This window comes from Pleurodeles waltl, chromosome 5 (genome assembly GCF_031143425.1).
Source record: "Pleurodeles waltl isolate 20211129_DDA chromosome 5, aPleWal1.hap1.20221129, whole genome shotgun sequence".
Classification (NCBI taxonomy): Eukaryota; Metazoa; Chordata; class Amphibia; order Caudata; family Salamandridae; genus Pleurodeles; species Pleurodeles waltl.
The window spans coordinates 536,655,055-536,681,505 of NC_090444.1; positions in this window are offsets into that span (position 1 = coordinate 536,655,055).

Genomic DNA, 26,451 nt, shown 5'->3' on the forward strand with positions numbered 1-26,451 from the left:
ACCGCTGTGGTGTTTTGTGGGTCATAATCTGGTGGGTCGAAAGTTGTCAGGCTGGCGGTGCTGGTGGTCATCAGTGTGTGACTCTTATTACAGCAGTCGGATTATCGCCACCATGGAGGTTTTTTGGCAGCCGCCACCGCAGCAGTCTTAAGAAAAGACCACCAAAGTCATAATGAGGCCCAAAGTGTCATAGATTGAAGTGGTGTCTCATAGTGCACAGTGGTGTGGAGTGCAGTAGAGTGGAGTGGCACAGATTTGAGTAAATTGTCATAAATTGGAGTGGCATCCCGAAGAGTACAGTGGAGTGCTGTGTCATAGAGTGTTAGAAAGTCTTGTAGAGTGGCGTAAAGTGTTGTACAGTAGAGTTTACCAGAATAGAGTGCAATACAGAGTTGTACAGAGGAAGGTACATGGATAGAGTGTAGAAGAGTCTCGTAGAGAGACAAAGAGTGTAGTAATATTTTGTAGAATGAAGTTGCATAGAGTGGAAGAGAGCATTGTAGAGTGGAGCGCTGTAATGTGGAGTGTAGAGCAGAGGTGTGGGGGTAGGGTAAACTATTGCATAGTGAAGTAGAGTGAAGTGGAGTCATGTAGGATATAGTGAAGTTAAGTGTCACAGAGTAGGGTATTATGTTGTAGAGTAGAGTGACATGGAGTGTAGTAGACTGGCCTGGTGTTGCATACAGTGGAGTAAATTGTCATAGAGTGAGTGGTGTGGCGTGCAGTGGAGTGGTCTGCTGTGTCGGAAAGTCTTGGAAGGTGTTGCAGAGTGGAGTGCCACAGTGTTGTAGAGTAGAGTGGTGCGGAGCAGAGTAGATTACGGTACAGGGAGGTAGAGTGGAGTGGCATAGGGTGGAGTAGAGTTGAGTGGCACAAAGTAGCGTACACTGCAGTGTTGTAGAGTAGTGGAGTAAAGTAGAGTAGCATGAAGTAGTGTGTCTTGGAGTTAAGTGCAGTAAAGTAGGGTGGAGTGGCCTAGAGAGAGTTGCATACAGTGTCATACAGTAGACTGTTGTACAGTGGCACAGAGTAAACTAAGGTGCCGTACACTCACATACACTGTTGTACAGTGGAGTGCTATTGATTGGAGGATTGTGTTGTTGAGTGGAGTACAGTGTTGTAGAGTTGGGTAGAATGGAGTGGCATAGGGTGGAATAGCATAGAGTGGCATTGGGTAGAGTGGAGAGGCATACAGTGGAATCCATAGACTAGAGTGCCGCAGAGTTGAGTGGTATGCCATAAAGTGTTAGAAAGTGTCGGTGAGTGAAGTGGCATACAGTGGAGTACAATGTTGTAGAGAGGATTGGCATAAAGTACAGTGTTGTAGAGCCTGGTAGAGTGGAGTGGTATATAATGTCATAGGTTTGAGTGGCAAAGAGTGATGCAGAGTGACGTATAGTGGAGTAGAGTGGAGTGGCATGGCATGCAGCAGAGTTGTGTGGAGTGGAATACAGTGGAACAGCATAAAACTGAGTGGCGTAGAGTGGAGTGGCGTACAGTGGAATAACATAGGCTGGAATGGCATAGAGTTGAGTAGCATGCCGTAAAGTGTTGGAAAGTGTCATTGAGTGGAGTGGCATACAGTAGAGTACAATGTTGTAGTGTGAAGTGGGATACAGTACAGTGTTGTAGTCTGGTAGAGTGGAGTGGTATATAGTGTCATAGGTTTGAGTGGCATAGAGTAGTGTGGGGTGGAGTGGTGTACAGTGGAGTAGTGGAATACAGTGGAGTAGAAAATTAAATTGTGTAGTAGAGTCGAGTAAAGTGGGTGTAGTGGCACAGAGGGAGTTGCATAGTGTTTCCTAGAGTGGATTAGAGTTTGTAGAGTGTTATTCGGGCAAAGAGTGGGGGTAGAGTTGTGTACAGTTGAGTGTAGGGGCATAGAGTGGAGTAGATTGTTATACAGTGGTATAAGGTGCAGTAGACTGTTGTAATTTGGAGTTGCATAAAGTACAGTAGTCTGTCATAGAGTGGAGTGTCACAGAGTGGGGTAAAGTCTCATACAGTAGAGAGAAATTGAGTGGTGTTGTGTAGAGTAGAGTAAAGTGTCATAGAGTGGAGTGGTGAGTTGTAGTGTAGAGTACAGCTGAGTTGAGAGGAGTGGCATTGCATAAAGTTGAGTAGCGTGTCATACACTGGAGTGGTGTGGCGTGTTGTAAAGTGTTGGAAACTGTTGTGGAGGGGAGTGACAAAGTGGAGTACAGTGTTGTACAGTTGAGTGACGTAGAGTACAGAAGAGTGTGGTAGAGTATATTGGCATAGAGGGGGTCATTCTGACCCTGGCGGTCATGGACCGCCAGGGCCAACGACCGCGGAAGCACCGCCAACAGGCTGGCGGTGCTTCTGGGGCCATTCTGACCACGGCGGTACAGCCGCGGTCAGAAAAGGGAAAACGGCGGTTTCCCGCCAGTTTCCCGTGGCCCCAGGGAATCCTCCACGGCGGCGCTGCAAGCAGCGCCGCCATGGGGATTCCGACCCCCTTCCCGCCATCCTGTTTCTGGCGGTTTTCACCGCCAGAAACAGGATGGTGGGAACGGGTGTCGTGGGGCCCCTGGGGGCCCCTGCAGTGCCCATGCCACTGGCATGGGCACTGCAGGGGCCCCCTAACAGGGCCCCATTAAGATTTTCAGTGTCTGCTTGGCAGACACTGAAAATCGCGACGGGTGCAACCGTCGCACACCAGCAACTCCGCCGGCTCCATTCGGAGCCGGCTTCCTCGTTGCTGGGGCTTTCCCGCTGGGCGGGCGGGTGGCCTTTTGGCGGTCGCCCGCCAGCCCAGCGGGAAAGTCAGAATGACCGCCGCAGTCTTTTGACCGCGGTACGGTCTTCTGGCGGTTCCCGCCAGGCGGGCGGCTTCCGCCGCCCGCGGGGGTCAGAATGACCCCCAGAGTGTTGTAGAGTCGAGTTGCATAGAATAGCCTTGAGTGGAGGTGCATGGAGTATGGTAGTAGTCCAGTAGACTGGAGCAGGGTATCATAGAGTAGAGTTGAGTAAATTGGCTGACATTTCATACAGGGATTTGTGTAAAGTGTCATAGAGTAAAGTAAAGCGTCATACAGTGGTATAGTGTTCTAGAGTGTTGTACAGTGACAGAGACTGAGTACAGTGTTGTACAGAGAAGTGGCATAGAGTGGAGTAGAGGATGGTAGACTAGAGGGACGCAGGGTGTCGTAGAGTGGACTAAAGTGTGGTGGAGCAAAGTAGTCTGTAGTAACATAGAGTGGAGTGGCATAGAATGCAGTGTTATATAGTGTTTGTCATAGAGTGTTGTATGGTAGAGTATTGTGGCATTGAGTGATACAAGGTAGAATGTCATGGAGTACAGTGTCATAGAATAGAGTGGGGTGGCATAGAGTTTCATGGCTTTTAGTGCTGTGGTGTACAGTGTCTTGGCATACAGTAGAGTGGAGTGGCACAGAGTGGACTGATGTACACTGAAATAGTGTTGAGTAGAGTAGAGTGGCGTGTTCTGGAGTGGCGTGGTGTAAAGTAAGGTGGAGTGGCGTAGAGTCAAGTAGTGTGTTGTAGAGTAGAGTAGGGTACCATGGAGTGTATAGCGTACAGCGGAATGGCACAGAGTGGAGTGGGATAGAGTGGAATAGTTTAGAGAGGAGTAGTGTAGAGTGGAGTGGCATACACTGGAACAGCGTATAATGAAGTGGCATACAAAGGAGTGATGGAAAGTGAAGTGGCATATAGTGGAACATTGTAGAGTGGAGTGGCATACACTGGAATAGCTTAGGATAAAGTAAAGTGTCATAGAGTGGAGTGGCATGTTGTATAGTGCTGTGGAGTGGCATAGCACAGGGAAGGGGGTGATGTGCTGTACAGTGGGGTGGGGTGGGGTGGTGTGTTGCAGAGTATCAAAAACTGTCATAGAGTGGAGTGGCATAGGGTGGAGTACAGTGCTGTACAGTGGAGTGACAGAGTACAGTAATGTGTGGGAGAGTGTAGAAGAGTGAAGTGGCATAGAGTGGAGTACAATGGTGTACATTGGAGTGATGTAGCTACAGTAGAGTGTGGGAGAGTGTAATAAAGAGGAGTGGCATAGGGTGCTGTAGAGTCGAGTTGCACAGAGTGGCATGGAGTGGAGTGGCGTAGAGTGGAGTAGTGGATTAGAGTGGAGTAGTGGATTAGAGTGGAGGAGACTGAAGTAGTGTATTTTATAGTAAGGTGAAGTAAATTTGGGTGCAGTGTCATGAGGACAGTTGCGAAGAGAGCTGAAGAGTGCAGTAAAGTGTCGAACAGTGGCACAGAGTGTACTAGAGTGTTGTACAGTGACAGAGACTGGAGTACAGTGTTGTACAGTGGAGTGGCATAGAATGGAGAGGAGCTTGTCAGACTGGAGGGAGGTAGAGTGTCATAGAGAGTAGTACAAAGTTGTAGAGCAGAGTAGACCAGTGGAATAGAGTGGAGTAGCGTTCAGTCCAGTGTTGTACAGTGTTCTGTCTTTGAGTGTCATAGGGTAAATTGTTGTAGCATTCAGTTGGGTGGCATAGAGTGTCATGGCATAGAGTGTTGTGGCATACAGTGTCTTGGCGTAGAGTGGAGTGGCATACACTGAAATTGCGTAGACCGGAGTAGCATAGAGTGGAGTGGCATAGAGTGGAGTTGTGTACAGTGGAGTGGCGTATAGTCAAATAAGGTATAGTGGACTAACATAGTCTGGAGAGGCATACAATGGAGTGGCATGTCACAGAGTAGAGTGGTGTGGAGCAGCGTGTTATAGAATAGAGTGCAGTGACATACAGTGGAGTGGTGTAAAGTTGAGTATTGTGCTGTGGAGTAGAATGGAGGACTATAGAGAGGAGACTGAATGATGGAACAACGCATGCGACAACCACGCATGCCTGAACAATGTGGTCGGAACTCTGACTGCGTTGTTTCCACGCATGCCTTTACCACGCATGCCTTTACAACGATTTCCACCCCCACCCTAAAAACAGAAGTACCCTGACCTCCCTTAAAAACTCTTAAACCCTTAAAAACTACCCTGATACCCCCACCGACCCTGAGTCTAAAACCAACCTCCACCCCCAAAAATAAACCAAAAATTACCACAACCCTAAAAACCCAACCCCCTCGCCGCAACCCCCGCCCCTAAAACTACCCCAACTCCCCAACCCCACCCCTAAAACTACCACAACCACCCACCCCGTAAAACCTCAACTACCCGATCCCCCCACGCACGCCCCTAAAAACTAAAAATACCCTGACCCCCAACTCCCACCCCTAAACCTAAACTACCCGACCCCCACCTCCAAAAACTAAAAATACCCCGACTCATCCACCCCACCTCTAAAAATACCTCAACCCCTAAAACCTAAACTACCCCGACCCCCCCTAAAACCTAAACTACACCAACCCCCCCACCCCGCCCCTAAAAACTAAAAATACCCTGACTAGCCCACCCCCACCCCCACCCCTAAAACTACAGCAAACCTCTACCCCCTAAAACCTAAACTACCCAAACCCCCTCCCCTAAAAACTAAAAATACCCCGACCCCCCACCCTGCCCCTAAATCTAAACTATCCCAACCCCCTGCCCCTAAACTACAGCGACGCCCCACCCCTCCCCTAAAATGCGCCCCACCCTGAATAGAAAATTACCTCAACCCCGCCCCTAAAACCCAACCCCCCAAATAGAAAAATACCCTGATCCCCCACCCCTAAAAACATAATAACCCCGACCCCCACCCCTGCCCCTTAAAAAAAAAACAGCCTAACCACCCCAACCCCTTCACCCCCGCCCCACCCTAAAAACTACCCCAAACCCTGCCCCAGCCCCACTTATCTGAGCGCGGCCTTGCCCGATGGATCTTCCTTTTTCTCTGCCTTAACCACACATGTGCATTGTTTGGCACATGCGTGGTTAAGGCAGAGAAAAAGGCCTGCGTTGTTCAGGCAAGCCTCGACCCGCATGTGTGAACAACGCAGGCGTGGTTCTGGACACATTGTTCCCAATCTTTCCCTAGAAGGAATGGCATAGAGTGGAATGGGGTAGAGTGGAGTGGTGTACAGTGGAGTGATGTACAGTCTAATATCATATAGTGGGTGGCATACAGTGGAGTGGCGTATCAGAATAGAGTGGCACGGACTGCAGTGGGGTGTTGTAGAGTGGATTAGAGTGGAGTGGTGTACAGTGAAGTGGCATAGACGGGAGAGGCATAGGGTTGAGTAGAGTGTTGTAGAGTAGAGTGGAGTGCCATAGAGTGGAATACAGTAGTCTGGAATGGCATAGCATAGAGTGGTATACAGTGGGATAGTGTAGAATAAAGTGGTATACACGGGAATAGCATACTGTGGAGTGGCATAGAGTGGAGTGGCATAAAGTGGAGTGGCATACAGTGCAATAATGTAGATTGGAGTGGTGCACTGAATAAGACTTTAGTGGTGTGGAGTGGAGTGGCATACGGTGAATTACGTACGGTGGATTGGAGTCGAGTGGTATACAGTGGAATAGCATAGCGCTGATTGATGTAGCATAGAGTGGAGAAAAGTGTCATACGGTTGAGAGGCATATTGTAAAGTGGAGTGCCATGAAGTGGAGTAGCGTGGAATGGCATAGCATAGAGAGGCACAAACTGTCACAAACTGGAGTGGCTTGGCATACAGTGGAGTGGTGTGGCTTGTTGTAGAGTGTTGAAAATTGTAGACAGTGAAGCAGAGTGGAGTGGCATACAGCGGAGTCCAGTGTTGTACAGTGGAGTGATGTAGAGTACAGTAGAGTGTGGTAGAGTGATATAGAGAGTGCTGCAGAGTTGAGTTGCATAGAGTGGATTCACATGGAGTGGCACAGAGAGGAGTAGTGGAGTAGGGTGGAATAGAACGGAGTAGTCTATCATAGGGAAGAGCATAGTAAATTGGTATGAAGTGTTATAGAGGGAGTTGTGTAGACTCATAGAATGGAGTAGAGTGTTGTAAAGTGGCATAGAGTGTACTGGAATGGTGTACAGTGACAGAGACTAGAGTACAGTGTTGTACAGAGGAGTGGCATAGAGTGGTGTGAAGTTTGGTAAAATGGAGGGGTGCAGAGTGGAGTACAGGGTTGTAGAGCAGAGTAGACTTCAGTGGCATAGAGTGGAGTGGCGTATAGTGCAGTGCCATGTTGTGGATTATCATAGAGTATTGTGGGGTAAAGTGCTATAAGGTAGATTGTCATGGTGTACAGTGGAGTGGCATACAGTGTCATGGCATAGAGTATTGGGGTGTAGAGTTTCTTGTGTGATTATCTACCCCTCGCTTATGGCCTTTGTCAGCTGGAACTGGAGGGCGACCTCAATTCTTGCAGGTCCTGCTCTGGCCAAGGTAAGAGCGGCCCTTTCTGGTAGCCACAGTGCTGCTGACAATGGTACGTCAAGGCAGTCCATGCCCTCCAGAAGCAGTCCCAGAGGAAAAAAAAAACCCTTAAAGTGAAAAACCCTCTATGACAGAAACTCCCTAGAACAGAAGAAAAGACACATGAAGAAATATCAGACTTTCAAGTCAAGATAAAAAACTGGAAGAAAGCTGGAACAAACAGGAATAAAGACTGGAATCAGAAGAAACCAGCCAAAACGTGATCACCACCAAAAGAAGTGTTGCAGCGCAAGGAGAACAAGAATCTGACCCCTTAAATACCCCTGAGCAGGAAGTGACATGCAGGAAAAAGCAAGAACGCCATTTTGGATTGGGAAAAGACTACAGGACAAGGTAGAAGAGGACGCCATATTAGAAAGGGAACCAGATGCATGCAGGGAAGTAGACAAGAAGAAAGGCATGCTGGGAGAGAGAGAATATGGCCCCACTAGAAAGAAGAAAAGTAAAAAGAAAGAAAAAAGGAAGAAGATGGGAGAAGAAAATAGCCCAAAAAACAAGACACCAGGAAAGTGAGGGGGGCCTACACCTAACGCCAAGGCCCGTGCCGCACCCCGGTCATGACGAATCCTGGGCCACGGACCTCTCCGCAGGCGACGACTCGAGCCGTGGCTGGAAAAAGGGCTTCAGCGAGCCCGCAGCCGGGAAAACAGACCGCAGCTCCAACCATGGCCCGAGTCGCCTCCCCGACCCGGGCTGCGGAGGCCCGCGGCATGACATCTTGGCCTGGAGCGGACTTGTGTGGAATGGAGTGGCGTTCACTGGAATAGCATAGATTGGAGTGCCATAGAGTGGGGTGACGTACAGTGGAGTGGTGAACAGTTGAATATCATACAGTGGAGTGGCAAACAGTGGAGTGGTGTCAACTGGAGAGTGGCACAGAGTTGAGTAGAGTGTTGTAGAGTAGAGTGCAGTGCCGTAGAGTAGAATACCATAGAGTGGAATAGCTTAGAGTGGAGTGGCATAGAGTGGAGTGGGTTATGCTGGAATAGCTGATGGAGGAGTAGTATACATTGGAGTGGCTTAAAGTGGAATGGCATACAGCGGAAAAGCGTTGAGTGCGGTAGCATAGAGTGGAGTGGTCTACAGAACAACAGCATAGAGTGTAGTGGCATGGAATGGAGGGGTGTAAATTGGAGTGGTGTAGAGTGTAGTAGAGTACAATGGAGTGCCATATTGTGATATAGCATACAGTGGATTGGCGTAGAGTGGATTGGCATACAGTGGAATAGTATAGAGTAGAGTGGAATGCAGTGGAGTGGCATAGAGTGGAGTGGCAAAGAGTGGAATACAGTAGAGTTGAATGGCGTAAAGTTAAGTGTAGTAGAGTACAGTACAGTGGGGTGGCATGAAGTGGAGTGGCATAAAGTGGATTGACGTAGAGTGGAATACTGTAAAGGGGAGTGGTGTAAAGCAGAGTGGCGTACAATGGAATAGCATACTCTGGAGTGGTATATAGTGGAGTGGAGTAGAGTGGAGATGCACAGAGTGGAATAGCATACAGTGGAGATGAGTAGAGTGCAGTGGCACACAGTGTAATACCATAGAGTGGAGTGGTGTGGGGTGGAAGGGAGTAGAGTAGAGTGACTCAAAGTGGAGTGGAGGGAGTGGCACAGTGGAATACCATAGATTGGAGTAGCATAGACTAAAGTGTAGTAGATTCACAAAATTTAAAGGCAGCCATATTGCTTTTACTACACTTTTACATGTGTCCTGGGTTATGGTCTTATGTATAGGTAAGAAGTAGGCTTTATTGCTTTTCCCTACTTGTGACCACTTTATTAAATCTTTCTCCTGTTGGAAACCTTTTCTGCAGAACCAAAAAAATATGTATAATGAATACAAATCACTGTCACTTGCTCACATAGTTACTCTTGAATTGAAACATTTGTAACATGTTCAATACCTCTACACAACTATGGTGCATTAGGAGCACATGTGTTTTGTAAACACTTACAACCATTAGCTTCACCGAAGCTGTACAAAATTATGTAGAATTGATATGGTAGTTACTCACCACTATGCAAACTGGAAAACAAACTTGCACACTCATTGGATGATTTTATTAGTGATGGCATCAAGGATGTCATCAATGATGTCATTTGAGCTAAATGATGTCATAAAACTTGTCATGATTGATGTCATATGTGAGGTCATAAGCAGTGAATGGCAGGGGTGCAAGTTATAGTTAGTGGTGCTGTCAATAACTGTTGAATTTCTGTATTTACTTTAGTTCAAAACGTTAATGTTCACAGTGACAAATTCATTTAATTATAACATTACTTTAAACTTGCTTTTTCAGTGAATATATATATATATACATAAATATAAGCATTTATAGATATATGTATGTGTACGTATATATAATAATGATTACATATATATTATAGAGTAATGGTAGTCACTCTATAGTTATAATTTGAATTCCCAGAGATAGGAAGGTTTTTGACCATTAATAACTTTGTGGCTTTTTTGACGAATCTCCACGAAATTTTACAGACCCCTAGCTTTTTCTACATTAGCGGAGAATGCAACATTTCTTGACGATTAATCAAGGGGGTGCAAAGAAAAAAGGGAGTGGGTGCAAAAAGTGGTTTTACCCCATTGCATTTTACATAGACTTTTTTATAGCATGTAGCCACCAAATGGCTGTACAAATTTGGAAGACATTTGGCAGGATTATAGAATATGGTGTGCAGATGATCTTTTAGTAGGTAGAGTAAGTATCTTGAAACATACAAAGCATTTACACTTAGTGATATTTGTGGCTACGGTAATTTCGCAACATTTTGTGAAACTACCACAGTACATGCCAATGACAAGGCATTATGTGATGGGCTAATGACTGCTTTTTTGAAAGTTAAAGGCAGCCATGTTGTTTTAAGCACAGTTTGGCTGTGTTCCCGGTTAGGGACTAAGATATAGGTAAGTACTAGGGTTTTTAATTTGTTCCTACCTGCTATCACTTTATTAAAGTGGTAATAAGTAGGGGGAAATTATATATAATTTCCATATATTTTAGAACACTTTCACAAAGTACCACAACCTACCTAGGAAGTACTGCTGTACTTAAAAAAAATGTATATGCAAAAAAATAAAAGAAACACTATAATACACTATATTTCACAAATATAGTGTAGTCCAGTGTACGTTACATTTTTTACATATTTTATTCTTTATAAAAAAAGTGTACATAGTATCACAGAAATAACAAGAAATTACGGTGCTACCCCATTCCACGCTATTCCACTATTCGCCACTCCACTCTGCGCTACTGCAATCTATGACAGTGTAGTCATTGCCACTCAAATCTATGGTATTCCACTGTGTGTCACTCCACTTTACGCCACCCCACTCTACTCCACTCCACTGAACGCCACTCTAATCTACGGTATTCCACTATATGCCACTGCACTCTATACAATTCCACTCTATGTTATTCCACTCTATGCATCTCCACTCTACTCCACTCTACTATATACCACTCCTGTGTACTCTATTGAACTCTATGTCACTCCACTCTACATCACTCCACTCTACAGTATTCCATTCTACAGTATTCCACTCTACGTCACTCAACTCTATGCCACTCCACTCCATGCCATCCCCCTGTACTGCACTTCACATGACGCTACTCCACTCTACGCCATTGCACTCTACTACACTCAACTCTATGCTATTCTACTCTACACAATTCCACTGTATGCTACTCCACTCTACTCCAATCCACTGTATGCTATTTCACAATATGGCACTCCACTGTATGCTACTACACTCTACACCACTACACTCTATGCTGTTGTTCTGTACACCACTCCACCCAATGCCACTCCACTCTATGCTTTTCAACTGTATGCCACTACATTTTACACCACTCCAATGTAAGCCACTCCTCTATAAACTATTCCAGTGTACCCCACTCCACTCTAAGCCATTCCACTCTACCGTATTCCAGTCTATGGCACTCCACTGTACTCTACAACACACTACTCGACTCTATGCCACTCTAGTCTACACCACTCCACTATACCATAATCAAATGCACAACACTCCACTGTACGCCACTCCATGTTATGCCACTCCAATCTATGCTATTAGTGAATTTCTCTGTTTAAAAAAAAAAAGCAGACAACAGATCCTTTTATCACACCTAACTATACCGTCACTTTAACCTTTGACACCAGTGAATTTCTAGCATTTTTTTTTACATAATGTAATACTTAATTTCCATACATAGATGCAACCACCGGCCAGGCCCTGCACCCAACACCCCCTATACAGCCAATTCCCACACTGCGCATGGCCTTTTGCTGTGCACAGAAGGAGGTTGGCCCCATCCCCCATGGCTCTTCCAGAGCCAATATCAGCCCCAAGGGACCCCATCCCCCAGGGCCTCTCTTAAAAATAAAGGGGAGGGGGCGCATATGGTCCCCGTCCCCTGGCAGATTTCGGACCCAGGGACACCATCCACCAAGGGCCGGCATTAATATTAGGGGGAGGAGCAATATTTAGATCTGTGGCATTTTGGCAATATGATTGCTGGCATTAATATTAGGGGGAGGAGCAATGTGATTGCTCCTCAGCCGTCTTCATACAGAAATCTGTGATAAAATGATTTGTGTGGAATCTCCACCAAAGAAGGGTACTTCCTCTGAATTATATGAAATAAGTGCTTCTTTGTTTGGTGATGTGCTTATTTTCCTCTACATAGGAATGCACCAAAAAACAGTGGGAAACACGCTCAGGGGCCTTTTGGTAAGTTGTCCTTCAACCTGGAAAAAGGCAGTAAAGCTGTTGCATACCACTAACATATACAGGATTGGGCCAGATGGGTGGAGCTTCTAGGTAATTCTGTGAACCTGCATACAGATAATTATATTTAAAAGGGAGAACCATGGACTCTGCTCTCACCAAGAGACAACAAGAACCCACTATTCACAGTCTGTACAGATGAGTTTGCGCTCCAATAGAACAATGATGCAATAACTCCATCAAGGATTGCAGATGGTTTTTCAACATAGAATTGCAGAGAAAACGCACTTGCTTTGTCTTGGCCAAGCATATGAAGTTGGGATGATGTGTCCTTTACAGAAGAGGAGCACCAACTGGGACACCTGCTATGTTTGTATTTTTAAGTGCTTCCTGTTGAATTTAATTTATGTGAAATGAGCATCGGTGACGGAATGGATCCTCACCTGCTTATATTTCCGAGAAAAGTCCACAGTTTTGCACAAAATCTCTACTCAACAGGAGTATATTCTACTGGCTAATTAGTAAGCGCAACTTGCACCAATAATCTGGATAAAATTTTCATTACAGAAACATCCCTCGCTGCGACCATCATGTAAGTCTCTCATGTAAGGATCTTGCAAGGATAAAGCATTCAACAGATAAACCAGCCAAGGCAGGCAGGGAGAGGTATCGCTGGCATCCATTGACCATGCCAACACTGTACCCGCCTGCAATTACTGATAATTAATGCTGCTATTTTCCCCTGGATGGTAGCAGAGCAACTCACTATCTCATGACCCCTGGTGCCAACCTTGCATTGAATCAGAGATGTACTCATGGAAGAATCAATCAGCAGAACTAACATCTTCCTGCCAACTTCAACCTCACAGGAAACTTGAAAACCATAAACATGACTTTCCCCAACCTTCTGGGTACCACCACCATTACAGAACAATTCTTATAGCTAAGGTAAATACCTGGATCTAGTTTTCACCTTGCTAATCGTTGACCCAACTTGTCAGATAAGCTTCATTGGTCTGATTATTCAGCCATTGCCATCAACCAGAAATAGTTAGCAATGATCCACAAAGACAAAAGAAATTGAGCAGATCCTTCAGGAATCTCCCATAGAATGCCTACCAAAGTGTCCTGGTCTAGCCACTAGGATACTGGTGGAAACCCAACACCAATCTAGCGGCCCTGCTACACAACTCTAATATTGCAGTTTAGGTGATAGAAGACAATCCCTAGCTCTTCTAAAACTCAGCAACATCCTAAACAACAGACCAAATATATTGTCAAACACAAAAGAACAAATGTGACAGCAGTAAAAGAAATAGAGACGCATTCTGCAGGTGAAATATCTCATCAGCTTAAAGCATCACTGATGTGCCTCAAGACAAAAATCAACAAGGCCAAGGCCAATCAACAAACCCATCTCCAATGGTTCCAGGAACTATATAGAGCCATCAATGGCTTAAGGCCCTCAACTGGTACTTAAACTGTATGTCCACAAAAGACGTTCACATTTATCAACATCTTCTTCAAAGACAACAACTGGAAAAACCAGACACTTTATCAATAATATTCTACACCCTGATATACAGAAATTGATACAAGCTCAAAGGATATTGAAATAAACATCCTTTAATACCCTCTTCATACAGGATTAATAAGCTCACTCCCTCACTGAAGGCCACAGATGATATCATTTGATCTGCATCATAAAACAATTCAAGGTGTAGCCCTCACATAGATTTTAAACATGATCACACATTCTCTTTATAATATATTTCTCAGGTGCCTTCAAGACTGGGTAGATCCTGTCCTTTTGTCCACAAAATCAAGTCTTGACATTGACTACTTTGCCAATTCCCACCTCAACACAAACCCTCTATTTTGCCATTGATGTAGTTCCTGACAATATTGACACAAAAACATACCTAACACTCTAACTCACAGCATGGTATTTGATGGCACTGCATTACAATGTCTCAAAATAAGAGCCCAGGTGGCACAGATGGATTCCTCCTGGTCCAAGCCTATTCAAATAACATGCAGTGCACTTCAGCACTCCTGCCTCTCCCCGATAGCCTTCTACACATGCTTGAAGCTCCTATGATCACTGCTGATAGACTTGGATGTCAACGTCCACCAACACACTGATGGTATTTATGTGTACCTAGGTCTGAATATCATGTGGCTGAAATATTGCCTCACAACTATCCAACCAGGGTCCGGACATCCTTTGCGATGGCACGCCAAATACCCTTCTTCTGGTGGGCGCTGACCTAGAGGAATGGTACAGGGGGAAATTACTCACCTGTGGACAGGGTCAACGCAGTGGGACAGCACCCAAGAACACGGGATGACATCAGGAAGAGGTGGAACGACCTACGGGGGAAGGTACGTTCCGTGGTCTCAAGACACCAGATTGCGGTTCAGAGGACTGGCGGCGGACACCCAACTACTCCCCCAGAACTAACAACATGGGAGGAGCAAGTCTTGGCTATACTGCATCCTGAGGGCCTCGCAGGAGTAGCTGGAGGAATGGACTCTGGTAAGTCAAATATTAACTACTTCATCCCCCACCCTACCTGCATGCTACCACATACCCTCACCCCATCACTCCAACTCCTCACACATGTCCCACTATCACGAACCACACATCCCAAACCCAAGCCCTGCATGCAACACCAAAGCGTGGACACCCATCACCAAGGCATGGCCACTGCACATACCCATACACCCCCCTAAACCATTATCACACAAGGTCCCACACAAGAATGCAAGCACAGGGGTACAGGGTCACCCACCCATTGCACACCATGGCACATACAGATGCACTAATCATGCCTTTACACCCTTGCAGGACCCCTAACCAACGTCACCGGACAGGAGGGTCCAGACATGTCCACTCCACCCACAGAAGAGGCCCACAGTGATGACAGCATATCTGTCCAACTGGATCAAGATGACCAGCCCGGCCCATCTGGGACCTCGGGACAGTCGGTTCCCCTCACACTGGCACAGGCCACTACAGAGCTTCCCCCCTCTGGAAACACCAGCACTCACCGGGCCTATACCTCTGTCCCCAGGACACGTCAAGCAGTAGTGTGTCCACCACTACAGGGAACCCAGGCTAACCCACCACCCCAACAACACCAGGGACCTGGGGGCAGTGGTAGTGGGCATACGGTTCAGGGGACAGGGGCCCAGGAACACAGGGGAACAGGGAGGGCTGCTGTGCGACAGAGGGAGTACAGGCCCAGGGAACCCACTCTCCACAAGGCCCTCTCCAACATCATCGGAGCCTACCTCCATTCCCAGGAGACGATGGCAACGGTACTGGCCAAGTTTCAGGAGAACCAGCGGCTGCAGGAGGAACAGTATTTGGGGTTCAGGGAGGAACTCAAATCCATCAACATCACCCTGGGCACCATTGTAGGGGTGCTGAAGGAACTCGTCAACACCAGGAGGGACACTGTGGCACAACAAGGGGCCCCTGACACTAGCCTGGATGATGAACTGCCCACCACCTCCGCCGGCGCTAGTGGACAGGAGGCACCGCCACAGGACCACGACACCAGCACCCCACCCCCTGCAGATGGAGAACCATCCCGCAAGCGGTCCCTGAGATCCAGGACAAAGACAGAGAACAATGCCAAGACCCCGCCAAGAAATGAGACCAACCTGAATGTCATCCTTCTCTCCCACTTTGTCACTCTGTCCATACTCAAACTACCCTAGCTCCACTTCCTATGCCCCTTTGGACAATGCACCTGTGAGACTAATAGACTGGACTCTGCCATGGACATTCCTCCACCATCACCCCTGACCAATGTACAACCTCCTCCACTATTTTGCACTTAAATAAACACCCTTAAATCACAAACCAATCTGGAGTCAGTCTGTGCTTTCGAAAATGTGTATTTGCAATACCTGTGGAAAAATGCTATATCCAATGTATTGTCAACGTACCTATGTCACACAGCTCTAGTCCATGTGGAAACAAAGCAGATGTCACACATTGAAATTGAAAGGGAAAGTGACAAATCAGGGTCCATACACTGGGTGAAATTGACAGACAGATGAGAGGTAGAAGAATTAAATCAGATGTAGCAGGCAGTGTTGTCTTCTTACCTGTGTCTCACTGGAAGTATTGATGAATCACCGTGTTCCTGTTGTCTATGTCCTCTTCTTCTGCTTCCTCCTCTTCACTGTCCACAGGCTCCACAGCTGCCACAACATCTCTATCCCAGACACCTAGTCACACTGTATTGGGTCCATGTCCTCACCTAATAGCCACACACGGTGCCTCTGGAGTTGCCCCATCACAAAAGGGATGCTGCTATTCTGCAGAATGTAAGCGTCATGCACTGAGCCAGGAAACTTGGCGTTCACATGGGAGATGTACTGGTCGGCCAAACACACCATCTGCACATTCATAGAATGGTAACTCTTCTGGTTTCTGTACACCTGTTCACTCCTGCGGGGGGACCAATGCCACATGTGTCCCATCAATGGCACATATGATGTTGATGATATGTCCCAGGGCATAGAAGTCACCTTTCACTGTAGGCAAATCCTCCACCTGAGGGAACACGATGTAGCTGCGCATGTGTTTCAGCAGGGCAGACAACACTCTGGACAACCCGTTTGAGAACATAGGCTGGGACATCCCTGATGCTATGGCCACTGTTGTTTGAAAAGACCCACTTGTCAGGAAATGAAATACTGACAGGACCTTCACTAGAGGGGGGATTCCTGTGGGATGGCGGATAGCTGACATCAGGTCTGGCTCCAACTGGGCACACAGTTCCAGGATTGTGGTACGATCAAGTCTGTATGTCACAATTACATGTCGCTCCTCCATTGTCGACAGGTCCACCAGTGGTCTGTACACCGGAGGATGCCGCCATCTCCTCACCTGCCCAAGCTGACGTGCTCTATGGAGGAGAACAGCGAGCAGAGAGTCAACCAACACTGAGGTACATAAACACAACTTTATTCCATTATTTTTTTTAATCGATATATGCCTGTATTAGTGTTTATGCAAGGCCTAGATATGTGTGACGCAGTCAAAATTAATGCCATGTTGCCCCCTGAAATGGCGGCTGCCTGACCTGTAAGGTGGGACAAGGGGATATGATGTAACTGCGCTGGCATTGTACACTGTTGCGGTAGGCGGTCGAAGACCGCGGCGCAATCCTGCATTGGTTAACATTGTACCCTATGGGTTCCAGGAGCCAATGACGATGTACGCCGGAGGTGACGGTACGCACCGCCGCAGACGTGACCGCCATTTTCTGTCTGTTCACTCCCTTGATAGCTGATCTTCGACAGGAGAGGACCTACACTGCAAGGGCTGCTGTGACCTCAGTCTGGAAGAGACAATGGCTCATGTGTCTGGGGAAAGGGCCCCTGCCTTCAGCACGGAGGAGTTGGGCAAACTAGTGGATGGGGTCCTCCCCCAGTACACGCTACTCTACGGTCCTCCAGACAAACAGGTAAGTACACTGTGAGCATGCCGAATGGGCAATGCCTGTGTGGGGTGGTGTGGATGAAAGATAGGGGGGGGAGAATGAGGCGTGCATGAAACGACGGTGAGTGCATGTGCGTCATGGCAAGGGTAGGGATGCGGGCCAATGACTGTGATGGTGCGGACGGTTATATCTTCTCCTTTTCCCCTGTACTATTCCTTTAGGTCAGCGCCCACCAGAAGAAGGATATTTGGCGTGCCATCGCCAAGGAAGTCCGGACCCTGGGGGCCCACCACAGACGGAGCACCCACTGCCGGAAAAGATGGGAGGACATTTGCCGCTGGAGCAAGAAAGTGGCAGAGGCCCAGCTGGGGATGGCCTCCCAACGTGGGAGGGGTGCCCGTCGCACCATGACCCCCCTGATGTTTCGGATCCTGGCGAAGGCATATCCAGAGTTGGATGGGCACTTGAGGGCATCACAGCAGCCACAAGTGGGTGAGTACACTCTCATTCTGCTGATTCAGCGTGCAGTGGAGGTGTCTGGGTGGGGGAAGTGGGCTGTGGGTTTCCCTAGGCCAGGGTGAATTTAGTAGGCAAGGTCCCTACTATGTGGCACCCCACCTGTGTTCAGAGGCAACTACACCTAGTCAGGCTCCTGTGACTTCCATGTGTGCAGCAATAGGGCATAGGCCTTGTACCCCATGTCCCTGTGATTAATGAGGGAACTCAAAGTGCACGGCGTAGTGCAGGGGGCTTCTGTAGTGTCCGCCAATGGTTGCGGTATTGCATGCACTGAACATGTCTTTCTTCTGTCCTCCCCCCCTTTTTGTGGTCTCCCTGTTCTTGTGTGCATTAGCATCATCAGGCGGAGGAGCAGTGGTACCGGAGCAGGAGGGAGCTGCATCCCACCGGAGGGCAACACAATGGAGTCAGAAGCCACCAGTGAGACGGACGGCGAGGGGAGCTCCACGGCAGGGACAGGAGCTGAAACCAGCGACAAGGACTCCTCCTCTGATGGGAGCTCCCTTGCGGTGGCGGGCCCCTCTGTGCCCCCTGCATCTACAGGTACAGCCGCCACCCCCCCTACCAGCACCGCCCTCCCAGCAGCCCCTCAGCGAGTGCCCCGTGGCCGCTCACCCAGGAGGGTGGGCATCTCCTTCGCCCCAGGCACCTCAGCCCCTGTCAGCCCTGCTGCCCTCAGTGAGGAGGCCATTGACCTCCTCAGGTCCCTCACTGTTGGCCAGTCTACCATTTTGAATGCCATCCAGGGTGTAGAGAGGCAGTTGCAACAGACCAATGCATACCTGGAGGGCATTCATTCTGGTCAGGCAACCCAACAGCAAGCTTTTCAGACTCTGGCCTCAGCACTGATGGCAGCCATTGTCCCTGTGTCCAGCCTCCCCCCTCCAACTTCCTCCACCCAGACCCAAACCCCTGTACCTCAGCCTATCCCAAGCACACCATCAGACCAGCATGCACACACCTCAACACACAAGGGAAGCCCAGGCAAACATAAGCACCACACATCCCACAGGCACTCACGCAAGCATCATACACATGCAGACATAGCAACATCCACTGCCTCCACTGTGTCCCCCTCCTCCTCGTCTCCCTCCTCCCTCCCAGTCTCGTCTCCACTCACACCTGCATGCACTACATCTTCATCCACTATGTCCATCACCAGCACACCCACCACCACACCCTGCTCACTTGCACTCACCACCCCCACTACCATTCACACATCCCCTGTGTCCTCTCCCAGTGTGTCTGTGAGCCCACCTCCCAAGGTACACAAACACAGCCACACACCCACCCAACAGCCATCCACCTCACGACAGCCTCCAGCCCATGCACCTTCACCCAAAGTCAGCAAACGTACACCTCCTACAACCACTACCTCTTCCTCCACTCCCAAACCGCCTCCATCTACCCGTCGCAGTGTGTCCAAAAAACTTTTCCTGCCCAACCTTGACCTCTCGCCTCACATCCCACACCCCTTCAGTCCCCTAGGGCCCGCCTTTCCAGGTCCCAACCCAGCACCTCAGCCACAACATCTGCGGGAACAGTGGTGCCAGTAGTAACCGGTTTCTGGAGTGCGCCAGGCAGCAGGGCAGCCAGTGTGCCAAGGAGCCAGACCACGGACAGTCCCCCACCTCAAAAGCACAAAAAGTTGGCCTGTGCCCGGCTGGAGAGAGGCAAAACATCCACCACCAAAGCCTCTCCCAGGAGTACAGTTAGGAGTGGGAAGACAGCTGCGCCACCATCCAAGGTGGGGAAGGGGCACAGAAAAACAGGCAAGTCGCCGAAAACCTGCATGGCGGACAAGACCGCCACCAGCACTGCTGCCAAGGACACTGCCACCACCAGCACGCTGAACAGGACACCGCCGCCACCAGCACCGCTGAACAGGACACCGCCGCCACCAGCACCTCTGCCAAGGACACCGCCGCCACCAGCACCACTCAATAGGACACCGCCGACACCAGCACCGCTGAACAGGACACCGCCACCACAAGCACCGCAGGCCAATGAGCGCCAACAGCTCCGACGCCACTGAGGCCGCCACGAGCAGGATGAAGCACTCTGGGCACAAAGCCCCCTCCAGAACCAGTGGAGTATCACATCCACTACCTCAGTCCTTGGCAGGATGAAGCACTCTGGGTACAAAGCCCCCTCCAGAACCAGTGGAGAAAGGCATCCACTTGTGAGACTGTGGCTTGGCACTCCCCAGGATGCAGCAGTGTGAAAACCACCCACTGTAAAGACTTGTGAGACTGTGGCTTTGCACTCCCCAGGATGCAGCAGTGGGCAAACCACCCACTTGAGAGACTTGAGAGACTGTGGCTTTGCACTCCCTAAGATGCAGCAGTGGGCAAACCACCCACTTGAGAGACTTGTGAGACTGTGGCTTTGCACTCCCCAGGATGCAGCAGTGGGCAAACCACCCACTTGAGAGACCTGAGAGACTGTGGCTTTGCACTCCCCAGGATGCAGCAGTGGGCAAACCACCCACTGTAAAGACTTGTGAGACTGTGGCTTTGCACTCCCCAGGATGCAGCAGTGGGCAAACCACCCACTTGAGAGACTGTGGCTTTGCACTCCCCAGGATGCAGCAGTGGGCAAATCACCAACTGTAAAGACTTGTGAGACTGTGGCTTTGCACTTCCCAGGATACATCAATGGGCATGGAGCCCCCTCGTGGATCTGGCGTTGTGCACTCATCTGGCTGAGGTGCCCCCCTTTCCCTTCCCCCTGAGGTGCCTGTTGTATTTCTATCTGATGCCCCTGCAGTGTTCTCTCCGTTTTGATCGGGTATTGAGTGTGGGCCTCGGTCCGTGGACTTTAATGGTGGAATACCTGGGACTTGTATTCTTGGTGTATATATTTGTTTATAGTGTAAATATATATATATATATTTTTGATTACTGTATTTTAATAGATTACAAACGTTCAACTCATTTCCTTTTGTCCTTGCATTCTTCGAGGGAAGGTTGGGGGTTGTAAATGTAATGTATCAACACGTACTTGTGTGTGTGTTGTAGTGGGTGAGGGTGGGGGTGGGAGTGTTGCATGTTGCGTGTGTGTGTCACCCTTTTTTCTCTCCCCCCTCCCCTGTGTCGTAGGTGCAGTACTCACCGTTGTCTTCGCCGCCGTCTTTGATGTTCCTGGTAGAGGAGCAGGAAGACAAAGGCAGGGAGTATCTGGAGCTCGGGTTCCATGGCGTCCTGGTTCCTCGTGGGGTGTGTAGAGGTGAACGTTTTCCCTTCCAAGTCCTGTTTCCGCCTTGTTTTTGTTCGCGGTGAATCCGCCCCGGAAAAGGTAGCGGATTGGACTGTTGTAATGCAGTGGTCGGAACCTTGTCTTCCGCCTGTCTGTTTGCAGTGACCGCCATGGTGTTTGTTTCTACCGCAGTGGCGGTCGGAGTGTTAAAGTGGCTGTCTATGTTGGCGGGTTCCGCCAGGGTCGTAATTACATTTTTTTTACCGCCGGCCTGTTGGCGGTTTTACCACCGCTTTAACACCGTCTGCCAGGGTTGTAATGACCACCTATATACCTCGTCTACACAGAAACACCAAAACGTATTGGGGAGTGGAAGAAATCAAATGGAATGCTATGTGCCCCTTCCTGTTCAGGTAAATAATATGCAAACACTTCAGGAGGTGAAAGCTACTGAGCATAACTGTATGGGAGTAATAAGTGAACATACATTCTCATTACAAGATGGGCCCTTACTTAATAGTGTGGCATGTGTCATCTCTGGATTCTCCATCTAGCATTGAGAGACATCCAAGTGTGCTATTGCCCTCTGACAGTACAATCTACAAGTAAGTGACACCTAAGTGAAGTGAAGTTCTGTGATGATGTACTGATGAAATTATAATTGTATTGATATAGCACTTGCTACAGCTGATGAAGCATTGAAGTGCTTTTCAGCAAGTAGCATGCTACTCCGGAGCACAAAATGGGTGAGTGGTGAATTAGTATAGGGAAATATGTTATTAATTGGAGCAGTGGGAATGTGAGTCTGTTAGATGGACTGGATAGGAAAAAGGAGGGATATAGGAGAGAAGAGTCTAGAAGAGGCTGTTTGGAAGAACAAAGTAGTAAAATGAGGTTTGGATGAGTCAGAGAGAGGAGGCGGAGGATATACTGAAAGAGGTGTAGGATCAGAGAGTAGTGAGTTGGAGAGAGTTGGAGGTTTTTTCTGCAGTGGGAGTAAAGTAAAAAATGTATATAGATACACAACTACATAAAACGCTACACATGTATATGGAAAATAATAAAAAGATTTAAAGTTGTATTGTATAAATTCATACGTACATGGATGGATGAATATTTAGAAACTCGGACTTTCGAGTGTTGCTGTAGACCAGTGGTTCCCAAGCTTTTGACTTCTGTGGACCCCCACTTTATCATTACTGGAACCCGATGACCCCCAATGAATCATTACTCGAATCCAGGGACCCCTCACTGAGTGAATATTGAAAGCTGGGGACCAAATCTGTTAATATTATTTCATTTTCTAAGAAGTCGCGGACCCCCTAAGGAGGCTTTGCGGACTCCCAGGGGTCCCAGGACCACAGGTTGGGAACCACTGCTGTAGACAAAGCAAGGACGGAGAAGCTTCAAAACTGACCTCTCTTAAAGCCATCCATACCTCTATTTAACTCTGCATTCTCAAGGTGTCCTTCAAGTGAACCCCTTTTATTATGAATCATTTTTACACTGGCATTTATTTAGCAAACAACCCTAGTGACTCGGATTTAAAAATAAGATAAAAGAAATAGAATATTTTGATAAAATGTTTTGTACTCACTTTTACACAAAAAAGTGCTTGTTTACTGATGAACATAATAGCATTGTGCTTACAGGTTTTCCAAAAAACACTAATTTCAATATTTTTGTAAACCAAGCAAGCTTCAAAACATTGAAAAGGTACTTTAAAATAGTTACAAATGTTAGCTTCATTTCAGTTTGAGAGGAGCAAGGTATCAGGTCTGCGAAGGTTACATGTGATGCAGGAGACAGGGAGAAGCTGTCAGCACTGACCTTTCTTAAAGCCAAAGAAATGTCTGATAAACTCTACTTTCTGATGGTGTCTTTCAAGTGAACTCCTTTTACTAGTGATCATTTTTGGGCAATGGCATTTATTCATTAAGCATCATTAGTGACTCGGGCTAAAAATAATAAGATGAAAGAAATTGAATATTTTGCTAAAAAGATTTATATTCACTTTTGCATGAAAATCCACTTATGTTTACTGATGGAAAAAATTGCACTGTGCTTAATTTTGTTTCCAGAAACACACATTTTCATATTTTTAAGGAAGTACGTTTGCAAAAGATTGAAAAGTTATTTTAAAATAGTTGCCTCGTTTAGGATGGCACTTGCAAGGTCTCCATGTTTGTGAAGGTCAAATGTCTTGGATTGCTAATAAAAGAACTTCCTGTCTACCAAAAACACAGCAAAGGTATTTTCACGAGTCAGAAAGAGAAATTCCTTTATTCGGGTCCAAAATGTAGCCACATAAGTTCAATTAAAACCATTGTTAAAACATTGTACAAAATCACAATGCATATAAGATCATATCAGAATACAAAGAAATTATTAATGTGCAACATTTATATCAAGGGAGTGGTTAATAAAAATCCATCGAAGTGCATAGTCCTATGTAACAGACTGGCTAGTCTCAGGAAGGATCTTACATAAAAACAACATTTAGCATTCGCTAATTGCTGGAAGAAGCGTATGGCTGGTCTACACTGCCTAAAATTGTGTAACTTAATAAATGGGATTAAAATTGTGTTGTGTATTTTATCTAAACTTTGCAGAAAAAAAGAAGTGCAGCATTGTTTGGAAGGATCTTCCAGCACATGGACAAGGGCACATACTAATATTCTTCTGAAAGACCAGGGAAAACAAAGTAAATAGATGACAGTACCAGTTCAGAAGCAAATAATAGGGATCTTTCCCAACACCCATGTGCATTAATTCCTTCGCTGCTAGGCCTCCCCTCCCCCAGTGCTAAGCCTTTTTTGGCTATGTGGGGTAGTTCGTGTTTAGGCCCCCATATATTTTTGTCCACATAAGGTATCCATGCCAAATTTGTGTCCTTTTTTTTACAACATCCTGAGAAGTCTAAAGCTACCCAGGGACTGTGGATTCCCCTGGAAGGGACCGAGAAATTAGCCAAAATATAGATACATTTTGTTTTTTTCCTGAAAAAGCAACAAAGGTTTTGTGATGCTAAAATCACTATCTTTCCAGCTTTCAGGAACAGGCAAATTTGAATCAGAAAAACACATTTTTCAACACAGTTTTGACATTTTAATTGGAGATAGCCCGTTTTTCCTATTTGTGCTTTCAACCTCCTTCTAAGTTAGTGGTAGAAATGGGTGAGACGCCAATAGTGGTTCCTGAAAAGCTATACATTTCTGAAAAGTAGACAAAATTCTGAATTCAGCAAGGGGTCATTTGTGTAGATCCGTCAAGGTTTTCCTATAGAAAGTAACAGTTCAAATTAAAGGAAATATGTATTGAAATTGAGTTGAAAAAAACAGCATTTGTGTCAACATTTTCATCTGCAACTTCTTCTAACTATGGCAGTTTTCAAAAGCAATATACCATTAAGTACGCTGGACCCTTCTGGTTGCGGGGATATATAGGGCTTGTATGTTCACCCAGAACCTAAGGAACCCAGAGCCAGTAACTGAGCTGCACCTTGCAGTGGTTTTTCATTGTGTCCCGGGTATAGTGCAATTCATTTGGTAAAATATGAAGAGTGAAAAATAGGTATCAAGGAAAGCTATGTTTTTCCAAAACGGGCATAAGATATGGAGTTTGGAAGCAGTAGTTATTTGCACATCTCTGCATTTGTGGGTACCCATATTAGCATGTGAATTAGAGGGCTTTTCTCAAAATAACTTTTTTTTTACACGCTGGCATACATTTGGAAGGCCCAAATGCAGAGAAAGACAAATGGTAATAACACTGGTTCTACTATTCTGTATACACCTAAGTCTCCCGATAAAAATGGTACCTCACTTGTGTGGTTAGGCCTAGTGCCCGCAATAGGAAACGGCTTACAATGCAGTGTAGATACATCACATATTCCCCTTGAAAAATGACCCTTTTTTGCAATGTGACTAGCTGTAAATTTCAGGCCCTAGCTCAGCCGCCACCTAGGTAAACTTAGCAAACCTGTACATTTTATAGACTTAGACACCTAAGGGGAATCCATGATGGGGTGACTTATGTAGCTCTCACCAGGTTCTGTTATCAGAATCCCTTCCAAACCTCAGAATTTGTCTTAAAAAACACATTTTCTTCACATTTCTGTGATGGAAAGTTCTGGAATCTGAGGGAGCCACAAACTATCTCTCACCCAGCGTTACCCCAGGTCTCCCCATAAAAATGCTACCTTACTTGTGTGGGTCGGCCAAGTACCTGTCAGGGAAGGGCCGAAAACGTATTATGGACACATCAAAATTATTTATCACAAAACGGCCTGTTTTTGCAAGAGGGGCATCTGCTTTTTGGTCCCAGGCTCAGCGACCATCTAAGGAAGCCTACCAAACTCAGATATTTCTGACAACTAGACACGCAGGGGAGTCCAGGAAGGTGTGGCTTGCATGTATCCATTAATGTTTTCTTACCCAAAATCCCCTGCAAACCTCAATTTTAACAAAAAGAAAATCACATTTTTCTCACATTTCAGTGTGAGAACCCCACACTGACATAAATTTCCTACTACTCAACATTCCCCACAATCTCCCAATAAAAATGATGCCTCACTTGAGTGGGTTGTCTGCGACAGGGAAGGGCCAACAATGTGTAGAGATTAAAGAAGAACCAAAGTGTGGTCCAAAAGGGCAGTTTTTTATATGTTTTAGGCTGACTCTGCTTTGGGCACCTACAAAAGTGAGGTATCATTTTTATGGAGAGATCAAGGGGAACGCTAGGTGGTAGGGAATTTGTGCTGTCGTGGTTATCGCACACAGAAATATGGGGAAAATGTAATTTTTTTCGCTAAATGTGAGGTTTGCATGGGATTCTGGGTAAGAAAACGTTGGGGTGGTAGAGGATGTGACTAGATTAAAAGCCCGCCACTTTATTGATTACATTCCTCCCACACCCAGAAAAAACAATTCCTGTAAGAGATGTAGAGTCTGTAGGCAATGAGGTGTACGGAAGGAGAGTCATATGCACTACCCCAAGTGTCCTTCTAAAACAGGGCTGTCTGTGCCCACATGTTTTAGATTGCACCACATGCAACAGAGTTTTTGGGAGGAACCATGAGTGTGAAAGTGAACTGAATGGTCTGTATTGTTTTATACTTTTTGTCCAGAGTTCACGGTTGGCATTAGTGTGATTATTTAGT